At 35.0% G+C, this 6,959-nt stretch overlaps 1 long non-coding RNA gene across 1 annotated transcript; it reads left to right on the top strand.

Annotated features, from left to right (window-relative positions):
* Positions 1-5,168: 5,168 nt before the first annotated feature.
* On the top strand, positions 5,169-6,515 carry LOC142241344 (uncharacterized). Its single transcript, XR_012723587.1, has 3 exons — positions 5,169-5,398; positions 5,542-5,795; positions 5,873-6,515. It is a non-coding gene; the product is annotated as an uncharacterized LOC142241344 (long non-coding RNA).
* Positions 6,516-6,959: the final 444 nt, after the last annotated feature.

Here is a 6,959-nt window from a genome sequence, read left to right as displayed (position 1 = left end):
CCCTGCCAGCATTTCAAAGTTCCATTTCATCCTCATCGCTACCACAGACTCGAAAATGTCACCACAACCATCGCGAACTGTGATGAGGGAAGCATATCAAAAAGTACAAAATGTACATGAAAGTATTTTGCCATCACTACTGTTAGAAGAGCCATTTTATTTTTTGTGAAACGCCAGGCGCAACCAGCTTGTTATATTTTATTTAAATAAAAACGAAAATAAAGTTCTGAAAACAAAGATATTACGCTTAAAATTGTTAAAGGTATATGGTGAACAATTTTCGACTTTCCAAATAGAATAAAGTGATCGTTTTTCAAATATTTTTCCAGGCACGCTGTCTCCATCGAAAATAAACAAACTGGCTGATAGACGCTGCAATATGTAACTTGCTACCAAAAAGTCAACATCGTTCTTTTATTAATGCAAAAAATTATGTTAAATATGATGAGATAAACCGAAAAATGTTATATTTATAAGAAATTATAAATGTTTAATCAAATCAATAAACATCTACACAATCGTGTTTTACTTGACCACAATGATTCTTCTACAATTACCTTAAAATGCACTTTTTCTGATAGTTTGCAGGGGTTCTTATTGGCGTCCTTCGAAATTGATCTAAATAGGCACCTAATTTATGAGAAAATTTTTCGTAGTAACTTGGCGTGGTACAACTTCTCAATAGTGACGGCGCTTTTCCGACGAGTTTTTGATGTCGTATATGATTGTTTCGACGTAGTGGGGATTCTCAGAAGCGCCCCCAAATTCAAAAAATGCTGGCAGGGATAAGAAGCTAGTTGCGCTTGGTGTTTCATAAAATATAAAATGGCTCTTGTAACAATAGTGATGGCAAAATACTTTCATGTACAATTCATACTTTTTCATACACTTCCATCACAGTTGGCGATTGTTGCAGTATCACTTACGAGTCTGTGGTAGCGATGAGGATGAAATGGAACTTTGAAATGCTGACAGGTTTATTACAATTTTAATACGAGCTAATTGGACATGAAGATTAAGGAATTGGTATTATTACGCAATTGAAAAGAAAATGCCAGATACCCATATTACAAGCCTGACTATACATATGTTTCAGTGTCGGCCAATCCACATTTCCATAGTCTCTAGTAAGATCTGGCAGGGTGAGATGATTCAATTTGGGTCTTATATGCTAATTTCTTATGTAAATTACATACGAAAATTATTTTCTCCCAAGGTGAACCATTTTTCACCACCACTGTGCATCGTCTTCTCATATATTTTGATATTTTGTGAAACACCAAGAGCAAATAGTTTTTTTTTACATTATATGAAGGAAACGTAAAATCAGAGGTGAAACATTGTTATTAAGCTTAAAACTGTGAAAGGTATATTAGTGAAAAATTGTCGAAATACAATATGGAATAAACAATGATTTTTAATATAATTGAAATAATTAATTGTTTTGGGTATTTTGGTTTATACAAAAGAAACTTTCAAATAAAAAAAAATTTAAGTAAAAGTTTTCATTAACTTTCGATTGTGTAAATTGTATTTAAAGAAAGTTTTATCTTATGACGTTATCGTTTCGCAAAAAATGTTGTTACGAATTTGATATTTCTATTTAAGTTTATTCAAATTAGTTTCCGTTAATTTAAAATTTCAAATTGTAACGGTCAAATTACGTCATCGCATTCAAAAACAAATCTTTATTTTCTAGTACTTTCCTAAACATCTTTTGTGTTCTTAGTTTTACAATTGTAGTAACCCCTTTTGTTTTGTTATTGTTGCACTGGTAGAAAAAGGCGGTATGTGGCCATTACCGTTCGGTATTACTAAATTGATTCACGTTACCTTTTAATTTTGGTACCACTTCCCTGCCAAAATTTTTTGAATTTGGGGGCGCTTCTGAGAATCCCCACTACGTCGAAAACAGTCATATACGATATCCAAAACTCCTCGGAAAAGCGCCGTCACTATTGAGAAGTTGTACCACGCCAAGTTACTACAAAAAAGTATCGCATGAGTGCAATTATTAGGTGCCCTTCTGGATACATTTAGAAGGACGCCAATAAGAGCCCCTTCAAACAATCAGACAAAGTGCATTTTAAGATAGTTGTAAAAGAAACATTGTGGTCAAGTAAAACACGATTGTTTAGATGTTTATTGATTTTATTAAACATTTATAAATTCTCATAAATATAACATTTATACGACTATCACATCACATTTAACATATTTTTATGCATTAATAAAAGATTGATGTTGAGTTACAAGTTGCAAGTTACATGTTGTAGCGTCTATCAGCAAGTGCTTTTATTTCCAATGGAGGCAGCGTGTCTGGAAAAATATTTGAAAAACTATCACTTTATTCCATTTGGAAAATCAAAAATTGTTCACATATACCTTTCACAATTTTAAGCGAAATAACTATGTTTCCAGCACTTCATTATCGTTTTTATTTAAATAAATTATAAGAAGCTAGATGTGCTTGGTGTTTCAAAAAATATAAAATGGCTCTTGTAACAATAGTGATGGCAAAGTACTTTCATGCGAATAGTGATGGCAAAATACTATCACAGTTGGCGATTGTTGCAGTGTCACTTACGAATCTGTGGCAGCGATGAGGATGAAATGGAACTTTGAAATGCTGGCAGGGTTTGTATCAAATAATTTACATCCCGTATTATTGTGGTATTAACTATCACAACGACGTAACACATAATATGTAGACGTTGCGACCAATTGTAATTGGTCGCCTTGGTAGTTTAGTTTTTTTTCATCCCAACAAACACAAGGATGAGCATTTTTCATAGGTAACGGCAATCAATTTGATAATGAATCCCATCATCAACATTAATTCAAATGGCCTTGCAAATTGCTTGCGTTCAACAAATTTTCCAATAGGTTTGAAGCGTTAAAATGAAATTTAGTTTGAAAAGTTGTTGGTAATATGTTGAGAAATTGTTGCTAACGTGTTGAATTCTACTGTTGAGGGTAATGCCTGTTTTTTGTTGAGAACGCGATTTTCTAAACAATTTCTCAAATAACATTCTAATCTAATTCTTTGAAAAAATGTTTGAAAGCGTATTGAATATAAGTATTTCTCCAATGCTTGTGTTTATTGGCTTGTAAATAACAATAGTTTGGGATAAGATGACGAAAATTAAATGAATTCAGTGAATAATGCGAAGTATAGGTAAGTATAATATGTTTTTAGAATTATTTATGTTTTCTAATTCGATCATCCTATAATTAGATGCGCAACTGACATACAAAAACCTTCCAAATACAACAACAGACGACTTGTGGGATGCAGTGCCTGAATTGCGACATGGAACTGAATTGGGAGAAAAAATTAGCATGGAGAAATTACTTGAGGGATGCTGTGCCTGAATTGCGACATGGAGCTGGATTGGGAGAAATTAAATTTTGAATGGAGACATGATTAGGTTTTTGTATGTATGTTATGTATTAAATGAAGTACGTAACAAAGACATTTTACGTGTATTTTATTAAACTAAATATTATTAAACCAATACCATTTTGGTATTATTTGGTAATACCGCACTGTTTATACATCAATACCTTTATGGTATAAATAATAGTACCGCTTAGGTATTATTTTCAATATCATATTGGTACTTTTATAATACCGAATGGTACTTTCATGCTTTGCGTACCGCCTGTACCATTCGGTATTGATAATGTACCATATGGGGTTGGCTAACTATCAATAACGTACGGTATCGATTTGAGCCCGTATGGTAATAATTTTTCTATGGGTGTGTAGTAATATGAGCACAACCCCCCTGCCAACATTTTTTGAATTTGGGGGCGCTTCTGAGAATCCCCACTACGTCGAAAACAATCATATACGACATCAAAAACTCGTCGGAAAAGCGCCGTCACTATTGAGAAGTTGTACCACGCCAAGTTACTACGAAAAAGTTTCTCATCAGTGCAATTATTAGGTGCCTATTTAGATCTATTTCGAAGGACGCCAATAAGAACCCCTGCAAACTATCAGAAAAAGTGCATTTTAAGATAATTGTAGAAGAATCATTGTGGTCAAGTAAAACACGATTGTGTAGATGTTTATTGATTTGATTAAAGATTTATAATTTCTTATAAATATAACATTTTTCGGTTTATCTCATCACATTTAACATAATTTTTTTGCATTAATAAAACAATGATGTTGAGTTGCATATTGCAGCGTCTATCAGCCAGTTTGTTTATTTTCGATGGAGACAGCGTGCCTGGAAAAATATTTGAAAAACGATCACTTTATTCTATTTGGAAAGTCGAAAATTGTTCACTTTCACAATTGTAAGCGTAATATCTATGTTTTCAGAACTTTAGTTTCGTTTTTATTTAAATAAAATATAACAAGCTGGTTGCGCTTGGCGTTTCACAAAAAATAAAATGGCTCTTCTAACAGTAGTGATGGCAAAATACTTTCATGTACATTTTGCACTTTTTGATATGCGATGGTTGTGGTGACATTTACGAGTCTGTGGTAGCGATGAGGATGAAATGGAACTTTGAAATGCTGGCAGGGCCTCTGTCAGCTAAATTACGAGATAGGCAGAAACGTCAAAGTGATTGTTCTAGATAATTTGTCACAGCCCGGAGGCTACCACCATCTGGAGGGAGGAACCGAGTTGCCGTACGCTGGTTGCTGAACGGTGTTGCCGGCTTTTGGCTCAGTCTGTGGGGCGCGGTTCATTGGCAACTCAGTCCTCTGGCAGGTGACAAAAAACTAAACATTCAACCAGCTTTGGAGGACAGCACAAAGATCAACAGGTACGTATCACAAAAATTAATATCCACACAACTTACCACCCATATTGGCTTGCTGGCATGCCGGTTTTCCAAGGCATGCCGTGGCCTGACCCTCCCCAACCATGGTGTCCCCGTGGCCCATCAACTCGGGACACCCCAAATGCTACTCACCTGTTCTTCAAATCACCTTTTACCTTTTCCTTTTTAAAATTCCCTTATTCCCCCATATTTAAATTAATTTCCAAAGGCAAATATTTCAGTTCATAACGTTATAAATATTTATGATTTATTGAAACTAATTCTAACAAAATATTCAAATTAAACAAAATCCAAAATCAAAACATATAAAAATTCCATTATTAATTATTATTGCTTCTTTCCCAGGAATGAATGATGAAAACTTCCAGTCTTCTTCCTTTTCGTTTCCTGTCTTTTCCGTCCGTCCGTCAAGATAAGGTAAGTATAGTATAACGTCAAGTAACATTCTGTCAATAAAAATTTGTATTTTTTTTTTTCAGATCAAACTTTTACAAGCAATCACAGTCCGGTCTAGAGTCTTATGGGGAACACATTAAACACTTCTATGGGGGACACACTTTCTTTGTCCACGTAGATTAAATAAATTCCTAGGGTGAGCTCAGCCTAACACTATTGCCCAAATCTGGCACTATTTATAAAACCCAACTGTTAATGACAATCCCCTTAATACCCTACAGCAATCTAGTGAAAATGTACTACTACGCTTATTAATATTCAAACAATTTTTATTTACAGAAGTGGAAAAGTGCCAGTCTGTCCGTCCGTCAACGTCCAAAATACGTTTCTGTCCAAGTTTTTGTAAGACTACGAAAACGAAAGTAGCACGATACCTGGGCACTGTAGGATGACCAGCGCAATGCAAGTATACCCAACTGATGATGATGACAGCAATGAAATTGATACCAACGAATGGAAATGGGTCATATGAATCCTGTCTGCCGGTAATGCTTGGGGCCGCAAATGAGGTGATGAATCGAGGTGGACGCTCGGTAAGTATCGTAATAACTTTACTTGACGGTTACTTCCTCTTAATTAAAATGTCTTTCTTCGATTTTTTTCTTTCCAGGTTGCCTTTTTTATCTTTTAAAATTTATTTCTTTTATTATATTTCATTTGCTTTTCACTAAAGTTCTCCTTTTTTCTTGTTTCCTTTCGTTCCAGGTCAATTAGCATTTAAGTCTAGCTTTAAGTTTGGTTTAATTTTCTCTTTTAGCATTTAACTTTAGCTATACGTTTTATTTAACTTTTTTTAGCGTTTAAGTTGGGAGCCACCGTGGTTCGATTCCTGCTACGACCGAACACCTGCTACGACCGAACACCAAAAAGTTTTTCAGCGGTGGATTATCCCACCTCAGTAATGCTGGTGACATTTCTGAGGGTTTTCAAAGCTTCTCTAAGTGGTTTCACTGGAATGTGGAACGCCGTTCGGACTCGGCTATAAAAAGGAGGTCCCTTGTCATTGAGCTTAACATGGAATCGGGCAGCACTCAGTGATAAGAGAGAAGTTCACCACTGTGGTATCACAATGGACTGAATAGTCTAAGTGAGCCTGATACATCGGGCTGCCACATAACCTAACCTAACCTAACCTAGCGTTTAAGTTTAGCTATAAGTTTATTTTACTTTTTTAGTGTCTAAGTTTAGATTTAAGTTTATATGCTTTAATCTCGCCAATTTTAGCTCAATAAACATGTATAGTTCAGATTTAACTGGTTTTCGTATTTAATTTATATCAATTTGGATTGCGTTTGTATCAAATAAATTTGCTTCCACTATGCTTTTCCACTATATTCGTATCAGTTTTCCTTGAAATGAATAAACATATACATTTGTTTACATTCGTAGCGAGTGTCTCGCTTGTATTTTTATTTCAACAAACTTCAGATCAGACTTTATTTAACTTTCAAAAAAAACAACGCTCAAGGTCCAAAATCCTCCATCATTCACGCTTCATTCGCCATCATCCCAAGCTTTCCCAGCCATTTTATCACCAAATTCCAAAACACCATCTAAACCAAATCATCTGTCAGACATCCTCTCATAGAGAATGCCGATTGATGTCCATCATCTCTCCCTCTGCCTATTTCCTCCTGTAGTCCATAGATGGCGCTGACCCCTCTAGTATTACCAATCAAACTAGTGGGCGCACATGA

Source organism: Haematobia irritans, chromosome 1 (assembly GCF_050003625.1).
Source record: "Haematobia irritans isolate KBUSLIRL chromosome 1, ASM5000362v1, whole genome shotgun sequence".
Taxonomy (NCBI): Eukaryota; Metazoa; Arthropoda; class Insecta; order Diptera; family Muscidae; genus Haematobia; species Haematobia irritans.
The sequence above is the reverse complement of the archived record's forward strand: the minus strand, read 5'-3'. Positions and strand labels throughout refer to the sequence as shown.